The 25,085-nt window shown below is 45.1% G+C and overlaps 1 long non-coding RNA gene across 2 annotated transcripts in view; it reads left to right on the plus strand.

Annotated features, from left to right (window-relative positions):
• Window positions 1-25,085, plus strand: part of LOC125703703 (uncharacterized) — a 57,679-nt gene that overhangs the window by 28,508 nt on the left and 4,086 nt on the right. Inside the window, exons 3-4 of one of the 2 annotated variants that reach the window (XR_007380942.1) lie at window positions 6,526-6,695; window positions 13,312-14,311. This is a non-coding gene — a long non-coding RNA (uncharacterized LOC125703703). Of the gene's footprint in view, window positions 1-6,525; window positions 6,696-13,311; window positions 14,312-25,085 lie in introns of those variants that run through there. The other variant, XR_007380941.1, reaches the window with a different exon arrangement.

Raw genomic sequence — 25,085 nt, forward strand, 5'->3', positions numbered from 1 at the left:
TGGGAAGGAGACAGCCCTGCTGTTAGCCAAAAAAGAAACCCAAGGTGATTTTTTTCTTTGAGCGCTCAGGGCTTGGGCTGAGACAGGAATGTAGAATGGAGGCTTGTACAGAATGGCTTAAACATCCCCCAAAATCTTGCTAGGAGGATGAAATTTTCTTTTCTTTTCCCTTTCTGGTCACGTTTTAGCACTGGAGTTACTCAGCGAATTAATAGGTATAGAAATGCAAAGCTCTTTTCTTATTACACGCCATCGATCTGATTGCAGTGTCATTAATTGAAAGACTCGGGAAATGTGATGGATGGTTCAGTTCAGGATTCCACATTCGTTTTGGCATAGCCCTGCAGGAGAAAAGCTGCATGAAGCTGATTGAAGGGCTCTTTTTGTCTGACATGAATTATTCTTTCATTGTCAAACCTTGTAACAGCATTCAGACATAGGGAGATTTACAACGTGAAATCCTAAATGGGGTCTATTCTTAAAATAAAATTAGAAAAAAAAAAAAGAGAGCTTTATCTCACAACGTTGAAAATAGCTACGTTAAAAAAAAAAACCCACCACTATTTCTACAAATTAAATCTCTGCTGCAAAACCCAAGGGGCTGATGTTTCCCACTTAATTTTAAATTATTCCAATGGTAAGGCCCTAAATGAAAAAAAAAAACAACTGCTTTAATCACGTAACTGTTGTCAACATTTTTATTGCATTCAGAGATATTTGTTTGTAGGGGAGGGCTTGTTTGTTTTTCCAACTGCTGTCATTTACCTCGCAGAGCGATTTGTCCTTAATGGGAGAATCCTGCTTGCCCTGGAAAATGAGGCGAGGTGTCTTTTTCTTTGGGGAAAACCCAAGAAGATGCTGTTTAGAAGCCTGGTTTTTGTGGCTGATCCTGGGCCGTTCTGTTGTTAAATCCCTGTTGGTCTTTGGTGGGTTTAAAAATTTGCGCTGTGCTCTGGGAATTGGCCGCAATATTCCAAAATGCATCAATTAAAACACAGCAGAGAGGTGCAGGTCGGTTCGCTTTGCACACAGCGTTGCTTAGAAAGTTGATAGAGAGTTTGGAATGCAAAGCAGCCACTCAACTTGGAGTCTTGTTGGAGAACAGAACAGCAAAATAACATAGGAGACCCGAATCGATGGCGTGGCTTTGTGGTGGGTGCTGGTGGGATGACGATGTTACAGAGCAGACAGATCAGGTGAAGGAGAGCGTTTGATTACATTACATCCCATTTGTGCTGTCTGTTCAACTGATTTCTTTCTGAAAGAAAGTGGCGTTGTGTCGGAATGCGGTGCGCTGGGTTGGAGGTCTGGGACAGGCGCTGGAGGAGCGCAGAGCTGTCCATAGCGGTGTGAGCACACAGCCACCCCGTGACCTTTCTTGGCCCGTTTCGCTATTTTTCACCCCCAGATAAGCATCGAGCGATGAGTTTGCATCCGGACTCCCGAGAAACGCTCCCTTCCACCTGCGCTGTGCATTCGCAGGCAGCGGAACAGAGATGAGTAATTCGCATTAAAGTGAGAAAGCGCCTTTTCAGCGCCGCAAAATAAAACGCCTCGATGGGAAACGTTCTCGCCACCCCCCCCCTACCCCTCCCCCTGCCTGTTCTGCATGTAATACCCCTGCACGTACATTTTAAGGTCCCATTGTTCAGCGAAGGGCGCGATTATTTGGTAGTTTTGGTGACTCTCACCCGGAGCTCAGCACCGCTCCGTGGGACGCACCGTCTCCATAGCGCCCGCACATCCCAGCAGCGTGGTTGGGATGCGGAGCCGCATGGCAGGCAGTGCTGCGCCCGCAGAGCCTTCAGAGCCGTGTTCTGCAGGGATGCTGCGTTGTTTTCCTGCAGCGCTGCCTCTCCGCGAGCACCTGCTGTACGCATAGCAGTCTGCTAGGTGAGGGAGCTGGGCACTGATTTCCCGAAGGAGGTATTTCTGTTGTTTTAATCGGAAGATTTTTTTATTGTTGTTATTCTTATTTTAATTATTATTCTTTTTGTCGCTTCTAAAGCTAAATAAACTTGGCAGGTTCTCAGAGCCCAACACTGGGAAGAACGCTTTTCCTTTGGTGTCACTAATGAGCCTCCCAAGGAAGCTGGTAGGAGTAGGAAGCGAGCTCCCGGCAGAGGGTCAGGCAGTGCATCCCTGCAGCCCTGCCCGCACGCTGTACGTGGGGAGAAGCTCAGCACCAAACCATCCCTCTCACACTGCTTAATTCTCAGACTTCCCCGCACTTCGCCACGCGGGATATAATTTCTGCAAATTAAATTACGGGTTGGAGCCGTTGTCGCTCTTATCAAATCTGTGTAAATAACGTTGTCCACAGAATCCATTGCCACCTCTGAAATGCTGCCTGCTCACGGATAGCAGCCGCGCTCTGCTCGTCTCGTGCTGCACTCAGGGTGCTGCTGGATCGTGGAGCGTCTCTATTTTATCGCTTTGCTCTTTCATTCAGTTTTTTTTTTTTTCCCTTTCTTTCTTTTTCTTTTTTTTCCTAATTTTCTTTTTTTTAAGTCCATTTTACCTCTGACCGTTTTTAAGGGTAATCCTCTTTTTTTTTTCTATTTTTTTTTTCTTTTTTTTTTTTGAGGTTAAGAAGAAGGAGAGAGTCAAAGGTACCGTATCTTTCTTCTTAATTGTTTGGCTTACGTCTAAAACATCGGAGAAAACACCCTTTAAATGTTCTTAAAAGTAGCAGTCGCTTAATTAAAAAAGATAGTAACAGATTGAGTGTACCCTTTTTATGGACTTAACTTCAGGAAATCAGGCGTCCTCTCTGTCTCCTCCGGAATAATCAGTTTCTTATCTAATATATATGAAATGTCCAAATACATCTACTTCATTTGCATCTTTAACTCAAGAACAATTGATCAAAAAATGGAAGCACTCTGCCGCAGATCAGAGAATCTTTTCGTTTAAAGCCTTTAAGTCACCATTTATTTCCATCTAGTTAAGCTTAATTTCCTTTTACTGTGTTGTTCAAATGAAAATATACAATGCCATGTCTAATTGTGTTACTATTCACATTAATAAGCTGTAACTTTACATAACAATGAGCAAGAAGCATCGAAAAGGCAGAAACAGATGCAATTATTTGTTGCTAGCTAAGTTACTGTACGTGACCCAGGTGCTGTAGTACTATTTGCATGTGTTTCTCACCTTTGTTCACCCAGACACATGGGGATCTCAAGCTATTGCTGACTAATTGATAGTTGTAGTAACTGCTATAGGCTCCTTAGATTAGAAATGCATGCAGACGTGTGTCTTGATTCAAACATTAAGGAACACACACTCTCACTTACTTACATGGGCAGAAAGTCTTCATACTATTAGAGGTGTGTGATGGAGATAGCAGGACATAAAACAGAAGAGAGAGAGACACAGAGAGAGAGAGAGAGACAGAGACAGAGAGATGGCATGCAGCATATATACCCCTACAAATAGTTCTAAAATGCGTTTGCAAATGCAGAAGTCTTCAGAACCATCCAACAGTTCAGCACACCCTTTTTATCTCTTCTCTGCGGGACGTCTCCATCCAGATTACTCGAAAAAAGCGGAAAAGGTGAGAGCTCTGCCATCTTAGCTCTGAATTCATCTGATTTCCTTTTTTTTTTTTTTTTTTTTTTTTTTTTTATCCCCCCTCTCCCTTGTATTCCTCATGCCATTGTCCATTCTTATGATGGCAGCCGCCCTTGCTCTTGAATGCAAGTGTCACAGCGGGAGCAAGAAGGGTTCAGGGCTGCATTGTCAAAGCCATGGTTGCCTATTGTTTCTTAGCCTTTCACCGCTCTGCTTTTCCGAGCCTCTTTCCCTATCAGTGGCCCCTGTCAAGGGGAGGAGTAGGGAGAAAATTGCAAGAGTTACTCGTCCTTTTTATTGCACACTGTTATGATAAACAGCCCAGCAATGCATCCCACAAAATTAGGAATTATAACGACGGGACGGGGGGGGGGGGGGGAAATTCTTTGTAGGTTTGCGTTTTGTCGCTGCCCTTGTGCCAAAAGCTTGGTTTCTTAGGACAGACTTTTGTGTTGGTGCTTTGCCCAGCAAAAAATAGAGGCAGCTGCAAAGTGAACAGTGAGCTTTTTAGCCACAAGGTAAAAATTTCCTGTTGCTATTTGGATACCGATGCTTTTCAATTTTAAGGGTTGGGGGGGAAGCATGACTGAAAGCATTTCTCTGGCTGTCCATCCATTCATCCATCCATCTCTATTTTGTGTTTTAAAGCAATTGAAAATGATTTTTAAAAAGGCCAGAGAGACTTTTTGCAGCGTGGTTTTGTTTGAAAAGATCTCAGTGCAGAAGGAGGTTTGTGTTTCAGCTGATTAAATCTTGTACTGGGAAATGGAGGGGAAATGACTGCCCTGCTCGTGCCAGGGAGTGCTGGTTTGTCAGGTCATCTGAAAGTAAAATCCGGTCACGATTTCGTCCTTTCAGGGGGGAGAAATGCAGGCAGGACGTTATGGCCATTTGGGTTTGTGTTTGATGGCCGTGCGGGCGCAGGCCGGCTGCTGCAGCCACCCAAACTTTGGGGAGGTGACAAAGTCACGGCCTCAGGAGTTTCTTGTTTTGCTCTGTTTGATGTGAAATTGTTTAGGGGGAAAAAAAAAAAAGATTTCTAAAAATACAGATTCCAAGAAGAGTACAACCTTATTTCCATATTCCAATGGTAAATCATCCCGTTATTTCACTGTCTGTATTTTATTGTCTGGGAAATCCAACAAAGTAGGAGAGAAGTGGGTGCTATTTAGTTTATGCTGTTAGCTGATTTTATAAATATGAGCATCTTTTCGAACCTTAAATTTATGCTTATTCTCCTAACTAAAGTATGCTCAGCAGTGTTCAGGTTTCATTTTTAGGAATTTCTTATTACATTCTTCAGGCCATTCAAATCTATGTTTCTCAAGTCTAGCTATTTAAGTGCTAAACAATTTTACTATGCCTAATAATAACAGGCAGAATGCTTTCAGAGGCGTAAATACGGTTCGAGTTGTAAAGGAGCGTGCCGAGAAATCCTCCTAAAGCTGCCGTGCAGTGCTGCTGTTCTGGTGGTGCTTCAGCACACCGAGCTGCCTGCGCCTCCCAAATGATGAACGACCGCCGCGGATTTACTTTGAAAGAGAAGGGAGAAGATATTTCACCTGAATTCACTCTTAACCCTCAGAACGCTGAGATAGAAGTGATCTGATGAAGAAATTCTCTTGGTCCATCTCGCAGACAACTTGCTTTGCCTTTCATCCCCGGTACTGGTGTTTTCAAATGCACACATTGTCCTGCATTGCCAAGTTCTAGGTCAAGTGTGTGTCAGTTTGGAATATCTTTAGAACTGAAACTTTTTGAAGAAATGATGAAAGAACTCTGGCCTTGTTTTAAATCAAGCTCTGAATGCGGCCGAGGCCACCCTGAGAGCACAATGTTTAATTTCCATTCGACATCTGCCTTATATTTACCGCTGCAGACCGATGTCTGCAGGCGAGGAGCACTTATCGCCGATAAAAGTTTGCTATCTCTTTTGTCAGAGGTTGGCATTTCTGTTCTCTCAATCTGGACTGTCATTTTGCAAAAATCTTTTGTCACCGGAGCTGAATGGAAAACCTGGAGTGTGCAAGAGATTAAAGATACGGGGAAGAGGATTCAAATATGTAGAGCAATTCTGCTCGTTGACTCTTTGAGACAGATGGTGCCTAATCCTGATTTTCCTTACTCCAGCGTAAGGACCGAGCTGCCCCACTGCAAGCACCGCTGAATACTGATGCAGCGTCAGGATCAGGCCTGGCTCATTTCTTTCCTTTTTACAGAGCTTTGTGCATGCAAAGCTCTCCCTTTACACTTGTGATGATAGATGCCCACCAAGTGACTTCATGCTGGCGGCAGACACAGGGGTGCAGCGCCTGAACTTCAGTCGTTACTCCAACCTTACTCCTATGGAAGCGAGGTCAGAGCCTGACCTTTCCTGTCTAGCAACAAATATTTGAATAAGTTGATGGGTTTTTTTCTTCAGCTAGGTCTGGGCAGGGAAACGTTATCCTCTCCGAAGAGCTGGGGTGGAATTTGGAGTGTCTGGACTTTCCACAGTATCAGAGAGAACTGTTGATGCTTGAGGTGTTGGATTGACTTGGGGGAAAAAGAAGTTTAGCCAGAGCAGAGGCAGCATTTGGCCCCAAAGAAGTGTTTTGCTACAAATAAAGAAGGTGTTTCAGAGGGACTGAGTGGAGAACTGATACAGCCATGGGATAAAGGCTGAGAGAACTGTTTTGGGTGGAGGAGGAGAAGGTTGGCTGTATTCTTCATTTTCTAAACAAATGTTATGTCCTTATTCATTTAGGTAACTCTGTTCATGTTGCTTTTAAAATTCAAAAAAACCCTGCAACAGCAAAGGGTCTTTCTTGTCCCAGAGCCTGAAGTTGTGCAGAGTATCAGCTCCTGACCCAGACTCCTATTTTACTTTTCTGCGTGGGATTGCAGCAAAGCACAACCCTTACAGTCCTGCTCTACAGAAGAATACATTTTTTTTTTCTTTTTCTTTAGGAATGCCTTGATGACTTCATTGGGAATTCCTCATGGACAAGAAGGAGAAAGGGTCATCTGAGTTCTCCTGAAGATGGGAGGCAGGGCTAGACAGGCCCCAGCAACGTTCCTAAGGCACAGAATGTCACCTGCTGCCTCTTCTCCTCCTACAGCTCCACACCGAGGTTCAGGTAAGCATGGCTTTTCTCCCACTGGAACTTCTCTTAGCAGTCCTTTAGAAGTGCTTGTTCTTCTCACCCGTATAAACGTGCTCAGTGAGGCTTTGTAGTGGATCAGTAGGCAGTTCTTGTATTTGTATGCATTCGTTCACACCCCGCCAATGGCCTTCATGGCATCACGTGGTCATGAATATGGCAGGTTTTAAAGTGCAAGAAGACCTAACCTTATAAATCAGGTCAGGAAAATCTCAAACTTTTACTAATTTCAAATCCACGTGCTGTTACCACCAAGACATTCATAGGTAACACAATACCACTTCCAGGCACTGATTATAGAACCCATTACTCTTGCCAACCTTTTGAGTTTTGCAAGTCATCAGGACACATTTTCTGTCCAGATAAACTTTGCTTATCATGGGTAGCATCTTCCTCAGGGAATGTCACTGGTTTCTGTATGGTTGGAGGTAGCATTAGGTATTATTCAGTAGGAGCAAAGTGATTTCAGCTTAGTAGATAGAAAAATAGGTTGGTTAATACCTACTGAAAGAGGAAGCATCTAAAATAAGACATGGAAGAATACATGAACTTCCATTGGGAAAAGCCTGCTTGAAGGGACTCATTAAGCCATGGGAAGCTGGGCGAGAGGTGTGGAGTGAAGGACCAGCCAGACAATTATTCTGCTAATGGATAAGATTATGTTGGTTTTCAGTAAATCAGCACAGCTCTGTGGTTAACTGTGTCTGTTGAAACAGTTGTAAATACAGAGAGTGTAAGGGGAAAACTGATGAAAACTGCCACAATGTTCAACATCAGTTGGAAATCTGCTTCAGTTGCAAGATGTAAGGCAGATGGAAGTTCCTGTCCAAAACAATTAGGGACTCTGTCCTGCTTGGTCTGGTCTTCCCCGAGGTTGAGAGTTTTGTGCTGGTGAATTTCATTCTTCCTTATTCAAAACATGTGATGTGATTTAACAAAGACAGAGCTTTGACAGCCGTTACTCTGTAAGCACAACAGAAGACTTTCATGTGACAGTATTGGGCAAGAAGGAGAGAAGGATTTTTTTAACAGTCGTTGCTTTCTTTCTACTTCAGGGCAATGGCTCTATTTTCATATTGTGTCAGGACTGCCTCATATGTTCAGTTCAGTCTTAACTCTGATTTCAGAGCATCATTTTTGGTGCCACAAGTTGATTTTGGAAGGAAAATCATTTGTAGCATAACTTCAGTTTCATTTGTATGCTTGAAATGTAGTCAAGTGCTCTCTCCAGCATTTGTATGGAAGTCCCACTTCAAGTAAATAGCTTGTTCTGATCTCAACTAGTCAGTGTGGAAATGTGCCTGTGCTGAAAATCATGGACACTTACTTTGTTTCTTGACATCGACTTTGGCTATAATGGTATCTTGGTTTGGAAATGTTTTAGGCTTAAAAAGGGCAATACATGAGTTGTGTTTCTAACTGCCACTTGTTCCTTTGGTTTTGCAACATTTTTCATCCATTGTTTGAGGAGAGAATGAGGTCTAATGGAAGACACTTGTCACCTTGTAGGTCCTGGCCTGTTTTTTTCTGTTCCTACTGAGTGTGCAGTCATCTTTCTAAAGTTCAGAGGCCTGTTCCAGCTTTTCTCAAAGCAAAAACAAACCTGTGTACCATTAGTAGTTTTCTGGTCCCTCACAGGTTTTCATTGTCTTGTCCAGCTTCATCCTGCATGACTTGGCCAAAAGAGAGGGAACAAGATTATGAGACTACATACTGTTCTGTGTGGGGAGACGATACCCTCAGTTGAGAGAGCAGTGGAAGCAGATGTAATCTGGCTCCAAGTGTCTAAGGAATGTGCCTACATTAAGTTTAAATTCTGAGAGCACAGTTAAGTCACTTGGAAGTCATGTTCTTTCTACATAATTTACTTCAGGCTTTGTTTCTGGTTATATCTTCCTCCATGCTACCAATGATACCTACCTTGATATCCATCTCTGGTTCACAGTCCTGCCTGCGTGTTGGAAACCCTTCCACTCTTTGCCCAGTTGTTATCTTCTAGACATACAAGTCCCACCTCAAAGCTCACTTCTTCAGCATGGAACACAAAAAATGATTTTTTTTCTTGCCTACAAGGCTGTAGGTAGATTAGCTGAACAGTGGCCACGTGTCTGCATAAACTGCTGTGGTGTGGTTCTTCTTCCCTCATTTAACTTTCTTGTTTCATTTGATTTGTTGAGAAATAAGCTGATGAACTGCTTGGGTTAGAACTTCGTGTCAAGTGATTTCATTTGTCTTTGTTGTACATGTTGAATTCTGCATAAATAATAGGTGAATGGTGAAAAATAATAATTCAGATACAAGCTGCAGCTCAGAAAAATGCTCAGTTGGCATTAAGATTCAGCGACGCCCAGTGAGCGATGGAAATCAAATGGTGGTGATGATTACCAGCAGAGGATTGTGTCTTGCTGAAAACAATGGGGTGGACAAGAAACTGAATTGAGTCTTGAGTAACGTGGCTTGATCACAAAGCTGTGTTGAGCAGGAGGTTGGACTGGAGACCTCCTGAGGTCTCATCCACCTAAACTATCCTATGAGTAGTAGTTAGTCCAGTCTATAGTTTTGTAGTTATCACGTTGTGAGTGTTGAGCAGTTAAATGTGTGCAGACAGGTAGAACATCACATAGCATATACCCTCAGCCCTTTGTGCAAGTGAATGAGCTGGGTGCTTTCAGTCACTGAGACAACATGCTTGCTTTGAGGACGCAGGTCTCCAGCTTGGAAGCCTCCTTCCAGAAGGTGACAGTGAAATCTAAACCTTGGTAAATGATCGTTTGGGCCATCTGCCTCTTACTTGTTTAAAGAGCTGCGTTCATAGAATGGAGCAGGCAAGGGGCTCGGTGACAAACCTTCATTGTTCTGAGGTGTAAAATAAACTTGTTGCGGCTGAAGATGACAGTGTTAGTTTCCCAGAATGCATGTTGTCATTTCAGTGCAGTACGCTTTGTCAACCAAGCTGTGATTAATTGCAGCAGGGCTGCTTACAATTTGAAACAGACATCAAATGCTAATTTCTCCCTTAATGTATGGATCATATGGGGGCTGGCTGTGCACCCAATTAGTCCGTAATGCTGCAGATAGTTCTGCACTGGTGTGCCTGTGCTGATGAGGATGGTCTGGTTGAAGTTGCTGCAATCACATATGAGTCGAGCTCTGTAAACACGTGTTTGTGTAACCCACTGGTATGTGTCTGATGTATGTCCCGATTTACTGGCAACTTAATAAGTGCTGCTGACCTGTGTCCTGCCCTTTCACGCTCTTAAGCAGGCACACAGAAATACTAGTGTGGCTGGCCTGTTGATCAGCCAGCCTCCCCAGGGACCAGATTTTCTGCCTCATGAACTGGATCTGGCCCCTGAACTCACCAGCTGGCTACTCCGCTCAGTGGGTATCACTAATGTAAGGAGAACAAACTGCAGACAGGCTAGTTCACATACTCAAAGCAGGACCAGCCTGGCTGGTGCAGGGGGTAATTATGCCACGTGAAAGTGGCTTTTGAGGACCTGAGCTGATCTCTCTCCCTGGAGCGGTGCTGAGATATATAGGCATAGCAGTTCTTTTGGAGTTAGCTCAAATATGTGACACAGTGCTGCTAATGGAGACTTGCCCCAAATCCCCCATTTCTAGATCAAGCTATAATAACCTGTGCGTTCTGGCCGACATTGTAGTCACCACAATTAGTGAAAGGTGAACTGTGATGCCCCAAGCCAGAGTCTGCTGTGTGCAGTGTGTTGGTCAGTGTGTATTGTGCATCCCTTGAGTGCCCAAATCTCACAGCAATGGGGTCTGTCTTGGCTGTTGGTCTTGCACCCCACAGACCACACTGTACAGAATGGTTGGGTTACTTTTGGAGATCCCAAGTACAGTCCCAGCTATGACAGATTAGTGAGCCCCAAAGTCTCAAGATGCACATTTGTAGATAAAAAGCTTATGAGCTGTTAACATTATTCCATTCCTGTGCCATTACAGGCTGACATAAGAAGAAAAGTGACTTCACATGTGTTCACTATTAATATGGGCATCGACTGTGATGCTAACTTTTTTATGACAAGAAAATAGGAACTGTAAACCTGATTCTTATCTCTCACTGCTTTGTTCCCCACTGTAATATCATTCACATTCAGTGGGATTCTCTATTACAGAGTATAAATCAAGATTATCGGTCTGATTGGAAAGGAATATATGATGCCCCATTCCCCCACCCAAGTTCTGAGAATATGTTAGGGAACTGGAAAATAAGATGAGAATCAAAAAGCAGAGATAACTGAGCAAACTGGTGTTTGCCTAAGGCAGTGGGTTTCACATTTGTGCTCTTCCAACAAGCAGGAGTTTTAGAAATACATTCTTCATTGTGCTATTACAAAGTCCTTCACCTAAAGGGCAGCCTCCAGATTTTGCTCTTTGGTTTAGATGGCTATGCTTGCCACAAGAACTGTTGAACTAAACATAAGATGCTCAGGCTATGAATTTACTACAAGTTGTGAGTGTGTTCTTGAAGTCCTCTGGATGGGTTTCAGAGCAGCCCAGAGCTTAATGTGTTTGTTGGGAAACGATTTTGGCTTTATTAAAAGATTGACTGACACTGGCCAGAAGTACAAGCCTGTTGTAAGCAAAGGCAGATTTGTGGCGAGGTCTCTGTAAGGTGCCAGTAATGGAGCCACGATGCTTTGAAAGGATTGCATAGTTTGTGGCAAAGCATCGGTACCTTTACACTGTAAGAGTTGGGCTGAACCCTCACTCAGGATAGCAGAGAGGGTGTTGGGGGAAAACAGCTCCACTTTCGTATGCTGAGAGGGTTGTTCTGGATAAAATAACAGCTGGTGAGATTTAGTGACTTGTACACCAGTCAAATCTTGGTCAAATGCAGTTTGCTCCGTAAGAGGCAATCTTCACTTGGGGAAAAAGAAATTCCCTCCAAAGAGTCTTAAATGAGAGGGGTTTATCTTCTGGAGGCTGATCCAACAGCCAGCAAGCTGTAGGAGTCTTTCAGGGAACTCCAGTGGAATTTGGATCAAGCTCTTCCTAATGTGTGGATTATCCCATATCTACTTATTTACAGTGGGGTTTTCACCCTCTAAACAAGAAGCTGCTGGCTGGAATCAGCCACCAAATGGCACAGCAGATAGACAAAAGTGAGCTCACTGTGATAATCTCATTATTTTAAAACCCACTGCACTCATTGGAATAGTACTCAGTAAACTGATACTGCATTTTGCATCACTCTTAGTCAGTAAGCCTATTTCAGCTATGCCAGGAAAGTCATTATCAGGTCAACAGCATTCATTAACCACTGAGTTTTCCTAGAGAGTGGAACCACGTTTTGGTTTAGGCTTCAAGTCTGGTCACAGGGAGAAATACAGGAGTTCCTCAGCGTGTTCCCCAAGTTGGCCTGGTCCAGGCAGAGGGTGGTTAATTCACTTAGCACTCTGCTGAAGTTATGAAGGGCTTTCTTATTATTTTATTTAGTTGACAGAGTAATCTCAGTGGAGATAATCCTCTGAGCTTAGGGATGGGGCTGATTTGAGCTAAAGCCCTTGAGCACCACAAATATCCCTCCTTTCCTTTCTCACTTTCTTCTAATGCTCTCCTGGTCCCTTTTGCTCAGTAGATTCCATATCCTTCAGGATGACAAACTGGCCTCACTGCTTTATTTCCCTTCTTCAGTATCACTGAGGAGGATTAGAGCAGCCTGTTTAAAAGTCAGAGATGGAGAAGGAACCCAAAAGCAGAATTTGCTCTTCATCAACTTGCATATCTCTTCTTTTTCTCTGATAAGCAGGAGACTTTCTCTATAACCATAACAGAAGATACGTATTCACCATAATATTTATAATATAATTTATATTCTCATTATATTCCACATTAAAAAATGAAGATTTTGAGAAAAGGCCTTAACTAATCAATAATTATGCTATTTTGCAGTCATTTGATAGCCTTAAATAGGATAAAATGAGCTGGTTCTTCCTTTTCCATGATGTCAGCCTCAGTCCAGGACCTTTGCTCTTGTTCCCAAGGTTGGAGTTGCAGCACTCAGGCTCTGGGCATGGTAGCACTGGCTTTTCTCTGGGACTGCAGGAAAATCTCTGAAAGCAACATTTTGAGAAGAGGATTTAGGAACCTACTTTGTTCTTAAAGACAAATATATGCTTTAGCTCAGAAGGTGATTTTAATTACTGGCAGTTAATTCCCGTTACTTTCCAAGCTCATCAGAGCTCAGTAAATGAGCATCCAGTCATGCTTGGTGCCTTCCACATTTGCAGTAGCAGCGATAATAAACCCCAGGTATTTATGGAGCAGATCACAGGGACACTGTGGTGATTTTGCAGGCCATGCTCATCACCTGCACTGCATTTTGTTCAGGCAGGTCTGCTCTGTTGCATGTGGTACCAGAGCTCCTTGACTTCCCTTTGTTTGCTGCTACAGCAGCAAGTTAATTGTTCCCCCTGTATGACCTGATGTCAAGGAGGAACCAGCTTGGGCTCAGAAATGGCATTGCTCTTTTAGTGCAGAACTGTCTGAATTGCTCAATCCTCACTCATTTCAGTGTTTTTTTAATCTCGTTTGGAGCTCCTGATCAACTTCTCTCCACCCACAGTTTACAGGGCTGTCAGTGAGCTGGAATTTGCACTGTCCTCAGCTGCCCAATGAGCGTATGCTCAAAGTCCTCATGGACACTGGTGGACACCGGCCCAGCAAACTCCTCCTGGACCCATTGACCACAGCAGAGCATCCCAGAAGGTCACTGAGAATTTGTTCCAACAATATCAGTGGAGATTTTAAGAAGAGAAGTTCACAAAAATTCCTCTGCACAAAGCCTGGGAGAGGAGGAGGACCCCCATTCTGCTGGCACTGCTTGAGCTCTGTTTTGGTGGTCAGGTATTTCCCACTGCAGAAGTGGAAGGGGCTGAGAACAGAACTGGAATAATATTTTCCTTTGCTCCGAGGGCAGAGACAGAGGGGTTATTCACTCTGATATGCATCCAAGTTGTGTCTGTTTGCACATATTAACTGGCTATGGTTGTTATTTTAGGTCGGTGCTGTCTTCAGATATAAAATGGTAATTTATATATAGATGGAAGGCATAACAGTGTCTGTGGGAATGAGCAGATCCTGGTTCCTGCCGAGTGATAGCAGCCTCACCATTTGTAGCCCTGACTCCTGCCACATGAAGTGCTCTTACCAGCACTCCTGCGTGTCTCACCCTTATTATACACTGTATTAGTGCTGGTGGAATTGGGCCCACAACATTATGTCACAAAATAGAAAACACACGACCCTGCACCAGCTGTAATAGCGTAATAGGATAAGTGCAAGGGAGGAACAGCAGGATATAATAGGTACTCGGCTGCTTCAGAGATGGGGCACGTGTATTTACCTAGATAGAAGAAAACTGGAAAACTAGGGCAGCCTAAGAATGGAGCGACAGTGTAAGTGCTCCAGGAGGTGGTTGTTGGTGAATTGAAAATGCAGCAATCTGGGCTGTTATATAATAAATAATAACAATAATATCCATGCTTGGTCCTGTTCATCCTTCACCCAGCTGCTTTGCAGAGCTACAAGTAGCACTGGGGCCTCTTTGGTATTGGTTTTCCTAATTCCTTCCCTTCTCCTGCTGTATAAAAGCCTCTGTGTGGTGTTCTGTGCTTTGTTATGTCTGCAGTGTGGAGAGGCATTCATGTGCTTCCCTCAACCTGCACGTCCTGGATTGCAGCTGTTCCTGGAATGGAGGGCTGTGTGTGAACGACCAAGGCCAGCAACACTCTGTGATATTTGAGAGGATGGGGAAATAGGAATCAAATGGGGGAAATCCCAGCGCTTCCTGCCCCTTCCTCATGGCAGCAGCGCTCCATCACCACCCGCCCTCTCGCACAGAGGCTTTTGCTGCAGGTTGCAGAGATCTGTGTCTCAGTGCCGTGATGGCAGCAGGGCTGTGCATTGGGCTGGGAGCTCCTTGCAGCCCAGGCCCGACTTTCTGGCTCAGTAACCTCACACGTGTTTTTGTGCTCCATTTTTTTTAATGTGTACTCCTCTTTACTTATGGTTTTGTTGCTTATCTAAGTTACCACAGTTCCTTCTATTTGCTGACTTGGATTCTGAGCCTCCTATTAACTGATGAGTCATTTTTACTTGCATAAAAATTTGCATTTTCCTCCACAGCAGCACTTAGGAGCAGGTGAGATGAACCACTCAGATGGCTGTGAGAGAGAAACCAGAGAAAGTGGAGATGTGTGCTGTGATGCCATTTTGTTGCTCCTTGATTCAGATTACTTCTATTCAGTTACTTTCTTAGATGTGGATTGCAGAGGAGTGCTGCCTCCCTTTGCATCGCCTCCCATTCCTGTATTTCTTGATCTGAGTTGGGCAGAATTCATTTCATGTGTGTTGCATTGTGGTTTTCCCTAAGGGCTGTGCCATTCAACCTCCTACACTCACACTGTGCTGCAGCCCAGGAGGTTTCTGGAACTGATAGGAGACTCAAGTAGTTCTCCTTGTGTTGTAATACAACTACTTGTCTCCCAGAATTTATAAAGGAAATGAACAATAAAATTCACATTATAGTTTCAGGAACAGCTGAATGTGGCCAGAAAGATTCACGCTGCAGTCTTTGCTAATAGAAGCAGTTTTGTTAAAAAAACAGAAACTGAAGCTTTTAAACGTTGTATTCTTTGCAGTTTTCTCATCTGGGTCGAGTGTTCTTAGAAGGAAAATCTAGTTTAAAAAGCCCCAAAATGTGAAACTTAATAAACTTTAGAAATGATTCCACAGCTTTGTGAGATTCAATAAGGGAAAATCAATGTTAATTTTTTTCAATATACAGAAGTGCAATCGTTGTGCTGAGTAATAGGCAGTCAGAGAAGGTACTGGGGAGGGAGCTGAGCTTTGCTTCCCAGAGGGGTGTCCTCTCCACTTGGAATCAAAGCAAAGAGGGGATGTTGGTGTTTGTGTCAGCTCTGAGGACAGCGATGCCTCCTGCCCATCCAGCACGAGAGATGGAAGCAAGTGAGCCATTCTGTGTCATGATGGTGCACAGTCACCTGCGTGCCCAGCCTGCCTTGGAAAAGAAGGATCTTTGAAATATCAGCTAACGTCAACTGATGTACTTTCTTGAGTTGCAGATAACTTTGGGTAAATGATGGTTAATAACTGGGTTAAGCCATGTAATAATTCTTCTCACGTAAATGTAGGCTCTGCCTGGCCTATATTGCTTTCATATCAGGGAGTGTCCTATTTTTGACTGCTTTGTTCTCACAGCATCCCCAAAGTGGAATGAAGTTCCTGTTTGACAAATGGGAAACTGAGGCACAGAGGGGCCGGGTGACGTGGCTCAAAGTCAGACGAAGTGCAGTGGTGCTCAGGGATGTCACAGAGTCACAGAATGGTTTGGGTTGGAAGGGACCTTACAGCCCACCCAGTTCCAACCCTCTGCTGTAGGCAGGGACACTTCCAAGCAGACCAGCTTGCCCAGGGCCCCATCCAGGCTGATCTCCAGGGATGGGGCATCCACCTTCTGAGTGAAGAATTTCCTCCTAACACCTATCTAAATCTCCCCTCCTCAGTTTAAAACTGCCTCCCCTTGTCCTATCACTTGCTGCCCATGTAAAAAGTTGCGCTCCCAACCGAAATGGCGACCTGCCCAAGTTTTATGCTCAGACCTTCCTCATGGTTTCTGCTCCTAACATCTGCCCTGTGGGGCTGCTTGTTGCTGGACAGTTTAGGTGAACGCGCATTTCTTTGTGTGTTCCGCTCATACAAATGCACAGACGGCGTCTGGAAGCTGGGATGCACTTTAACGGTGAGGAGGTGGTTGGGAAGTGGGGTTTGTTATTAAACAGCCTCTTTGCGTGGGTGATGTGTATGTGTTTTTAAAACCCCAGTGCCTCCCCTCTCTCCTCCCATTTCAGCGCTCTAAAAAAAGACGGATAACAAACCCCTATTCAAACCTGCCCTGTGCACGCATGGAGCCAGCAGAGACATTTTGCTGCAGCTGTGGGAACCTCGGGCCGTGTCACATGATGGGCTTCAATCACATCTCGGTCTGCGCTGTGCAGAGCACGCAGCACGTTTTAACTGCATTTGCACTGATTTGCTTCAAACAGAAGAGGCTGAGTTATTTAGCATTATTGATTCCTCTTGACTTATTGGGTGCATTAGTTGCCGTTGACCCTGGCATCTTGCTGGAACAGACTGGCGCGTCATGTGATACCGTCTGGCTTTGTCCTTGCTCCCAGTCAATTCCTGTTTTACTCAGCAGATGTCTTTTGTTCCTGACAAAGATTGCTCATCCGATTGTTTGGGGTTAGTTGGGTGTGCCCCGTCCTGCCCTGGCTCCCTGCTGCCTGCCCCAGTGCTCCCAGCACCGCTGGCTTTGCCTTTCCTCCCCTGCACCCCAGGGGTCTGTCTGGGTTTGGTCTGATAGCAGCTTCTTTCTCCTGCAAAAGTGTCCCTTCCAACCCCTGCAATTCTGTGATACGGTGAAAATAGGGCTTGGTTTTGGGAGGTCTTGGGAAGCAGGTGGGCTTTGCCTTGAGTAAAGCAGCATCATTCCCTCCTTGGTTTTCATTTGTATCAGCAGAGAATCAGCCCATAATGTATGAAGAGTTTACATTTGGGGCATAGAGGTGTGCTGCATTGCTAGGTAAGGGGAAGCAGCTAAGGATTATGACAGAAATTTGCATGGCAGCCTATGGGATTCAGGTTCCCAATCCACCTCACCTATGCCAGTCTCCCCTAGATTGTGCATTCTTGCTCTTCTAACAGTATGCATCACTGTAAACCAGCATGGAAAACCTTCTGTGTCAATCTGATTGCAACTCTTTAGATGTCTTTAGTGGGTGTGTCACCATAGTGAATATTTTGGGATGTTTTAATAGCAGGGATTGGGCTGCTTTGGTGTCCTGGCATGTGTGGGCTGGGGAAATGGGAGCAGGTCAGGGGCGGGCAGGCAGTGCAGGAGAGGCTGAAGGCATCTCTGTTGTGTGCTGGTGGCTTTTCAGAGAGAGCTCAGGGGTTGTGCTGGTGCAGCACGGTTTCTTTAGGCTCTGATTGTGTATTGCAAGAGTTTGGCTACTTGTGGGGTTGGTGGGGTCCCCACTTGAGGTGGTAATGGCACGGTTTCTGCTCGGTGCCTTCCATGTGCTGGATTGCTGCTCTCTCCAGAAAATGAAGAGTGAGATCACTGTCTGATCTCTGCCCCTGTAGGCAGCCTCTAATTCCCAGCATTGTGCTGCTTCCCTGCAACTTTATGTGCAACCTCAGTGAGGTCCACGAAAGCTTCTAGGAGCCTCGCTACTTTTCCATTATTATTCCTTTTATTTTCCCATTATTAATTTGTCTCAGGAACCAAATGTTTCAAGTTTTATTTAATTTAGCCTGGCTTGATGTAACTTCACACTATTCCTGCTTGAACCACAGTAAATTACAGCGTTATCACCTTACCCCACTGACTGCAGCTTTGTCCCCACGGCATGGAGAGCTTTGGAAAAGAGGGCTTTTTTTCCTTCTGCCTTTCTGCCAATGGGAATTGGGGGGGGGGGAAAGGGCAAAATCAAATGTATTAAATTAATAATAATAATAATAATAATAATAATAATAATAATAATAATAATAATAATAATAATAATAATAATAATAATAATAATAATAATAAAATCTGTGAAAGGAGAACTGGTTGTGGTAGCAAACTCCCCTTTCGGTCAGCCCTGTATGCGATCCCCCTCTTCTGGCAGCCCGTGGAATTGGCTGCGGTGGAAGCATTGCAGACCAGCTCAGACAATGGGGTTTTGGCAAATGTGATTGCAGTGGTATCGTTTTCATTATCCCGGCGAAAGACCTTTTTGGAATGGCTCAGCACTGCGTAATTCCCCCGTGCATCACATTCACCCCTGCATAACCCGTTTGCTGCAGTTAATTTGCGATCCGCGCGCAGCCGGATGCAGCTCAGCTATATTTGGTGTCCTCTATTTTTAGCCTGTTTTGCAGGGCTGACAATGGAGGAGGTTGGTTGTCCTTCTGTCTGGCACCTGGCATCGCCGTTGGTGCCTGCGAGAAGACGAGGTGTGAAACGCTGCCGTTCTGATTCGGTGCTGCCTTTCCGTTCTGTTTGTCTGGATACAAATCCCGGTGGGTAGCAGGCAGCTGAGAGCTCTGCTTCCCACAGCATCCTCAGGAAGGGTTGTGGATGAGCAGACAAGAAAAAAAATATATTCACATCAGGTGCCCAATGCTTCTGGCATGGACGGTGTCGTTAGCCAAGAGCAAATGTGGTGGTGAGAAAATGAAAAGGGAGATTAGGATCGAAACTTTGGGGCTGGGGGAATTGTGGTATTTTTCTGGGTGTAGGTACTGAGAATTTCTTTGGCTCAAAGCAGAGGTAGAGGCAAGCAGCCAACTTTACATCCATATCGGAGCTTCATCTTCCAGAAACTGAATCTAATCATAAAGGTCATTGAGCTAAAGACATGTTCCTGACTAATTGTCTAATATCTGCTATCTTGCTCCGTCCTATTCCTCTTTCTTTTGCAGCAGTAATCACATTGGAGTTCATAACCTCTACCCAGACGTTTTAAAGGAGGCAGGAAAATATTCTGGGGAAGGTATTGAATTACAAACTGGATTTAAATTGAACGAGAACTGAAGGCAAAGACAGAGCTCACAGTGCCCCCCACCTTAAGGCAGTAGCATTCCCTTATTGCTCTCCCTCCTTTCCACGTCGAATGATGAGATGAAGTCCTCTCCTTCCTCCTCCTGGGCTCCATTTACTGTAATTCCTGGCTGCACATGGCTGAAGGGCTTGAACGTGGGTGCAGAAGCCACTGTTGTATGCAGAATCAGCTGGAGAACCTTCTTGGAGCACAGAGTTTCCTGGAATAGGAACGTTTCCCCTATTTCTCAGGGTCTTACCTGAGCCTGAAACGGAGCCCTGTCATGGAAGAAGGTTTCTTTTGGCTTCTTCTATCTCCTGTCCTGCAGGGATGTGCCAGACAGAAGTTAGTTTCATAGCTGTCAATGGGGGAAGATTTGTGTTTCTCCTACTGGAGTGGGAGCGGACTCCTATGGGATGTCAAAGGTAAAGCATCCAGAATGTGGCAAGGCAACGCTGTGCTGTGTGACCGAGGAAGGAATCCTCTTGGTTTTGGGTAGGAGGAGGTGATGGTGGACTGTGGGTTGATAAACGGTTCGGGTTCAGGGTGAGTTGGTTTTGTTGCTGTGTGCTTTCAGTCACCTTACCTCTCCACTTCTCCTTTCCTCTTCCCTCCTGCAGTGTCTTGCAATATAAATGTTGAAGTTAGTGCAGCATAATGGGGCCTCCACACCAAATGGAGCCTCTGGGAAATGCCACGACACCGGCAGCATTCAGGTGACCCTGAATGTTGGCCACAACCTCTTAAATCAGGTGCCCTCCTCCTACCCTGGGGGGAGCAGTGCAGGAAGGGGCGGGAGCTGGGGACTGCAGGAGATGTCTGATGGAAGCCCTGGGCTGTGCCATAATGGATCCATCTTCCCTTCTGCTAGAAAGTTTCCGAAGAGTAATAAATTCACTCCAGGTCTGTGCTGAATGCAAAATTGATCAGACTGCAGGAGCCACAGGGAATCAATGCAGTGTGTGTCTGTGTGCTGGCGCGTGCGCGTCGGCATTGCAGTCTGGGTGTGCACTGCATTTACATTTGCTGCCTTGCTCTGCCTCCTCCTGCACCAGCCTGCAGATGCCACAGAAAATTGATTTTTTATTATTATTATTATTGGAAATATCAAGAAATATATGAAATAATTTTATGAAATAAAATATGAAATAAAAAAGGTGAACCGTGGCAGTAGGCAATTCTGAGCCATCTGTCTTGACAGGAGGGAGGGCACACAGGATGGCTAGTTAAAATTATTCATTAAAAAGAGCCACATAAATAAGTTTCAGCTGAAGATGAATCCTTCTGTGAGAGAGCAACTTGCTCTTGTTTTTTCCCCCCAAAGCCATCGGGAAGCCCAGGTCCTCTCTCCTTTGCAGAGCAGTACAAAGAGCTGCACGGGGGGCTCCTTCCCTGCACCCCCACCCTGCCGAGGTGCTGAATCAGTGCTGAGAAGGCACCACAGCCTCCCCCCCACGTGGCTTCCTAGAAACACAAGGATGGAATCAGATACATCTTTTAAAATTAACCAATCCAATCATCTACTGCAGCAAAGCAGGAGCTGCTGAGTCACGACCCGGTGCTTTCTCAGTGCTGGAAGAGCTGGAAGTCCATTCCTGTAGCTCAGAGGAGACGGGTGGGCATTCAGAAATGTGGGCAGAGCTGAGGTGGTGCCTTGTGTGATTTGGTGGCTGCTTTTCTTTTTTTTTTGCTGCTGTTTATGCGTTTTGCTGTAACCCACAGGCAGGTTTTCAGCTGCTGCCATGGCAAAGGGCGTTTCAGGATGATTCCATCTATGTAAGCTGCTCTGTAGCCAAAAGAGGTGGCATTGTGCTCCTTCGTTTCATGAATATTCACCGTGCTCCAAAGAAATCACAAAGTTCATGGCAGAGATTCCACTTGCAGCAGTACTATCTGCTATCTGCAGGGCAAGCTGCATCTTCCTTTTATTATTTCCATATTGTATCACGCTGAAGAGCCTCTGTTTTCAGATCGTGCCAGAGATTACAAAGCCCCACAACCCTCTTCTGTCCCCGAAGAATCAATCAACCTAAACTAATACTTTAATGACTCCTTTCCCTCCCAAGGAAACAAATTCAGGCACACACACGCATACACACACGAACAAAACAACAAAAAAAATTGTTTTAAAGGAGCAAAGGGGCTGAGGAGGACCTCGTCTGGTCAATGGAAGAAAGAGACGGATGTCTGGTGCCATGGCAATGGAACGGGGATTACTTTGCACTGGAAAATAGGTTCCTTTTTTTTTTTTTTTTATTCCAGTGTTTTTTTTCTCAGGCAGCAAAGAGTTGTCACTGAGTCTGAGAGGCCCATTTAGAGGAAAATGAGCCTCTGAGCAGAATTGAATGCTCGCTTTCACCGGCTGCTGCTTGAACAGTCTGCTTTGCTTTTCGGGCAAGCCAGGATGCAAACACACATATTTGTTGAGAGCACTTGCACAATCCCAGTGTGTGTGCACATGTGGGTGTGTGTAGCTGTGTAAAACAAGAGGAGCTGGGTACAGGCTTGGGCTGCTTGGATGTACATTGCTTGAAAAGCAGCAAAGATTTGGTTGTAAAAAACATGGCCAGGTATGCAGTGCATGGTTGTGAAAGTCTAGCCTTTCTGTGCCAGGATTGTTGTGCCTGTTTCAGAGGTTCCATAGCATTTTATCGCCATTAGATGTTTAGAGGGTTTAATTGAGCCATTTTCTGACAAAATCTCTTCTTGGTGGCTGATGGAGAATTTCTGTTGTGGCTCTGCTGCTCCCACTGCTCCCAGTTCTAAATGGTTTTTTGGAAACGGGTTACTAAGTTTCAAATGGAGGAAGATATTTTGTTCATGACGGTGTTGTTTGGAAAACTCATCTTATTACAGCGAAGAAAATGGCCAATGGAAACATACCAAAGAGACACTATTTTCAAGAGATTTTAACTCTGTTTTTAAAATGACATTTTGAATTTTGGAACTTTTTAGAGGCTTTGGATTTTCTGTCTCTTCTTGGGGTGGAGGAGAAGCTGCTTTGCAGACATGTTTGCCAGCCCAGAGATGATGGCACAGAACGCAGTGCCCAGACAGGAGGCACAAAGTCACCCATTTACAGCCGTAGAACCAAACCAAGGAGCTCCAAGGGCGGTCAGACTGAATGATCTTAGGGGTCCTTTCCAACCTTTGTGATCCTTTGGCTTCCCTGTGCTGGCCAAAGGATCCCCTGGTCATCCCAGCTTTGCAGCTGGTGCTCTTCTAATGGGGAGCACTCCTCTCAATTTCCCTCTTTTTAGCCATCCCAGAGAACAAGAGAGCATTCATTCCATCACAAATGGCAGAGGCAGCCCAGAAGGTAGCTTCACTGTAGCATGTGGCCCTGATTCTTTCTGTCCTTGGGCCTCCTTTGCCGTGGGATTTTGGCACTTGTGCTGCCATAAGGAGCAGGCAGTGGTTTGGTTGTGCAGCGCTGCTGCTGGGGCACTGGGGCACACATCTCCCTGCTGTGAGGGGCAGCACAAACTGCCAAGCATTTACTTCAAGCTGATGCTCTGAAATGTTGCTTTTGAGTGGAGTGAAATTGCTTTACAGTATGAGCCAAAATATGGTTTTGAACTACGTTAATCCTATTCTAAGCATGCTCTGCATTTAGCATAGCAGGGGCAGCTCAGGACCTTTGCGGTGCTGCTGCAGTGTTTATGCTCTCTGTTCTTTCTGGGCTGATAGCTGCTCTGGGCTGTGTTGTTGTGAACATGTGTGTTTGTATCTCTCCTGTCCAGAATGAAAAATAGCTCCTCTCTTTGATCTTCCCTCCTTTGCTAAAAAGTAACCCCAAATAATCCCTCTTATTACATGGGGTAGGTGGTGACATGAGCCAGGATTGGAAAAAAAATGTGACCCTCCTTTTCAGCCATTGCTAACTGTGAAATGTAGAATCTCCGTCCAGGTAAAAAATTTGAGTTGTCATAGCAACAGCAGGATGGCTATTTATTTTTGGATTTCCATTTTCACTGATTTATTTAACACTTTGACAATCCATTTATAATGAAGAGGAATTGAGAGGGTTTTTGTTCCCTAGGTTTGTACTAAACCGAGGTTGGGTTACTTTCCTTTGTAGAAAAGAAGCAAAGATAAAAAAGGTAAATAAAAAAGGAACCGTGTAGATTTCAGGGGCTTTTCTTGCAGATAAATCCTTGTGCTGAGTGGAGCATAGGAAAGTGAAAACATGGCTTATTTGTTATTATTGTGGTTCTGGAAGAACTTCAGCATTATAAAATGGAGCAGAGCTTTAAGTCCTGTGCAGTGTGAGGCAGAAAAGCAGTAGGTGCTTCTTTCCACCTGCCTCTGCTTGCTGGCACACACCTGATGCCAAGCAGAGGACAGCAGAGCCATTGCACACAGCTCCTGGGCTCCTTGCACGAGCTGGGGAATGCCCAGGGCCATGAGCAGAGCCATGCTTCTCACTTGGGCTGCAGCTCTGCCAGGCTCAGTGCCTCAAATTCTCCTTTTCCTCTGCAGCATTTCTATGTGAGCAGTTGGGAGATCTGGGGCTCAGAGGAGCTGCAGAGCAGCCTGGGGTTCAGGCAGCCCAACCCACTGTGCTTCTGCATGGGCTGGGTCCAAAATGGGCAATAATTGGCCCTAACTCATCCTGAGGTGTCTGTGTCGAAGTCAGCTGTGCTCTGTTTTCAGGACTGCTGATCCTTTGCCAGGCCAGGGGAGGTCAGTGGCCCTTCACTGAGGAGATGTGTCTGCAGGGCTTTGTGTGATGGCTGCAGCCATCCCTGGGTAGGGGCAGCTTTGAGTCTAAACAAACAGGCAATCGTGAATTAGCAGTACCTGGGAATTTTTGCAGCCTTACGCTGTGTTACTCAAAGCTTTTTGGCAACAGCGCCATGTAACAACAACAAAAATTGCACCAAAAAACCCCAATGAACAAGAAATATCTATTGAATGTATCTTCTTCCTGGAAATCTCACCGCAGTGCACGCCTTCAGGCACCATCAGATGTTAACAGCCATGCAGCCAAAGCAGGCTTTAATATTTGGTGGCTTTGGAAAGCATCAGAAAATGGGGAAGTTTGAGGCAGGTTTTCCAGAAATGAGCAGTGAAAGCAGAGTGGAATAGCAGAAACAAACCCAGCAAATTTCTGCCTGAGGAATGGAGGAATGCATCTGAGAGCACAGAAATGGAACGAATCTCTCGGTGTTTTTCTGCAGTCGCTCTGCAGATTGGCTCCTCTCTGGGGTTTGTTCTGTGATGGATTTGGGCGACTAAGATTGATGGCCATAGAAGAGCTGGTACTGATGGCACATTTGTAAGGCTCAGTGAAAATGGTGAGCCTGGCAGGTACTGGGGGAGCTTTACATCATTTTTTTTTAGTATTGCTGTCCGTGGCCTGGATCTGGACTGTTCTCAAGACAAGTGAGAAGGGCAGCCAGCAGCCAACGCAGTGTTGCTCTTACAGTCCTGATCCATTGATTTGTGAAACGTGGGCTTGTTGTTGGGCCATGCGCTTCAGGGAAAGGTGAGCTCTGAGCTTTGTGTTCAGTGAAATCAGCATTATTTCTGTGTCTGATGTTGAGCTTGCAGAAGCAGAGTGCTGCCCATCGGAGTCATGGAGCTTTCCCCATTTATCCTAGGGGAGGCTCAGCTTGCAGATTGTCTTTGGGGCTGAGAGTTGGGGGAAGGGTGGGAAAACCCAGGAAATCAACTTCCAGACATAAATACAATATGGACAAGTCATAAACATTATTAAAGCAAG

Source organism: Lagopus muta, chromosome 22 (genome assembly GCF_023343835.1).
Source record: "Lagopus muta isolate bLagMut1 chromosome 22, bLagMut1 primary, whole genome shotgun sequence".
Lineage (NCBI taxonomy): Eukaryota > Metazoa > Chordata > Aves > Galliformes > Phasianidae > Lagopus > Lagopus muta.